We start from the raw sequence: 2,165 nt of genomic DNA on the forward strand, positions 1-2,165 counted from the left end.
CGTGCAACAACAATTTGTCCTCTTTTAAACTGTCATCCATAATGTTGTGTGCATTGCAATATTTTAAGCAAAACTCTGCTCCTACCCTGCTAATTGAACCTTCACACTCTGCTCTTACTGGTGCAATGTGCAATTAATGAAGATTGGCCACCAGGCTGGTCCAATTTAGCCATGAAACCCCCCACACTAAAATGACAGGTGTTTTAGTTTCATTGTCCAACCCCTGTATATTTCCTCTTTTTGGAAGTCCCTTTCTCCATTTTCCCTGCCTCCACCACAACTCTCCTTCTCTCACTGAACACATCAAAAATCTGTGTCGCCTGTGTGTGCATTTGTGCTTACTCTTGGGCCACTCTTTCTAGATTCCAGGAGATTTTATCTGACTTGCGGGCAACAGGGAGCCGTTATTGATAGACTTCTGCAACTTCTGGGCAACTTGGAACATCTGTATTAGTGATAGTGGGTGTAAGGTGCAGAGTTTTAGAGAAGCGCTGGTGTGTGTGTGTGTGTTGGGGTTAGTTGCCAAATAAAGGACGATTCCGTATTTTACTGGACGGGTGGCGACCCTAGACTGTGACATACTACCAGAACCAGAAGCCCTGGCTGAACACAGAGTTGCGTTCTTTGCTGAAAGCTAGGGATGCTGCTTTCAGGTCTGGTGACTCAGATAAACTCAGAAAGCTGCTGGCCCGGACAACATCCCTGGACGGGTGCTAAGAGACTGTGCCGACCAGCTCTTGGACGTCCTGGCGGACATCTTCAGCACTTCCCTCATCCAGGCAGCTGCCCCCACTTGCCTGAAGACTGCCACCATCATCCCAGTCCCCAAGAGCTCTGCAGTAACAGGTCTGAATGACTACCGGCCAGTAGCCCTCACTCCAATAGTCACAAAGTGCTTTGAAAGACTGGATCAGACCCACATCAAAGCCACCATCAACGTCACTGTGGATCCACACCAGTATGCATACAGGAAAAATTGATCCACAGAGGATGCCATAGAGCAGCAACCTCACCTGGAGCAACAACACTTCCAAGTAGAAGGCACATCAGCGGCTCTACTTCCTCAGGAGGCTGAGACGAGCTGGACTCGGAAACGCAGTCCTCACCTCCTTCTACAGATGTATGGTGGAGAGCGTTGTGTGCTCCAGCATCAAAGTGTGGCATGGAAGCTGCTCCGCTGCAGACAGGAAAGCTCTGCAGAGGGTGGTGAAGGCTGCACAGAGGATTGTTGGAGTCAGCCTTTCCAGCACCACGGATCACCTGCATCAGGAAGGATCCCACCCACTCAGCACACTCACTTTTTGTCCCGCTCCCCTCAGGCTGGAGGCTGTGGAGCATCAAATGCAAAACAACCAGACTCAGAAACAGCTTTATTCCAGAAGCTGTAAGACTCTTAAACTCCACCTAAACAACACACTGCACTGACACTTTACAAGAACAATACATATACAAACAACACTGTCACTTTACCCGCACTGAGACACTTTATCACACTTTATCACTTTTCACTTTCATGTCACTGATATCCAATCAATCAAGCTGCTAAAGCAATTTGTACTTTGGACTTCATGTTGCTGCTGTGTATTTATGTTATCTATTTTATTATCTTGTCTTATAGGTATCTATTTTTAATTGCTCTTTGGGTGTAAACTGGATTGTGAGCATACAATTTCATTCCACCTCATGTACCACATGTGATGTGAATGACAATAAAGTCTCCATGTATCTTTGAATCCTTGATGGAAAAAAAATGTAAGAATGCTGTTTTCTGTTTGTAATGCACAGGAAAAAAGACTCTAATATGCTACTATAAAATCTATATAGCAAATGAATTTAATTAGCTAAACAATTTAATAGTATTTTTATTTGCATTGCATTTGGAAGCCTGTATATAATATTTAATATTTCAAATTTGCCTTTTTATTAAATCATTCTTAAACAGTAAAAAAACATGATTAAATCAGTAAAATTAAATTAGTCAAATTAGCTGTAACTTTGCCTCAATGGATCTAGTACTACTGTTTTTCCAGTTCAGTGGGCGGAGCCAAGCTACTGTTTTATTTGTTTAAAAACGTGTTCATTTGCTGGTTCATGGTCTATTATGATGGACAACAGCTCTCAGATAGAGTTATGTACAACAAAACGTTTAAAACAGTAAAACACGC

Source organism: Astyanax mexicanus, chromosome 1 (genome assembly GCF_023375975.1).
Source record: "Astyanax mexicanus isolate ESR-SI-001 chromosome 1, AstMex3_surface, whole genome shotgun sequence".
NCBI lineage: Eukaryota > Metazoa > Chordata > Actinopteri > Characiformes > Acestrorhamphidae > Astyanax > Astyanax mexicanus.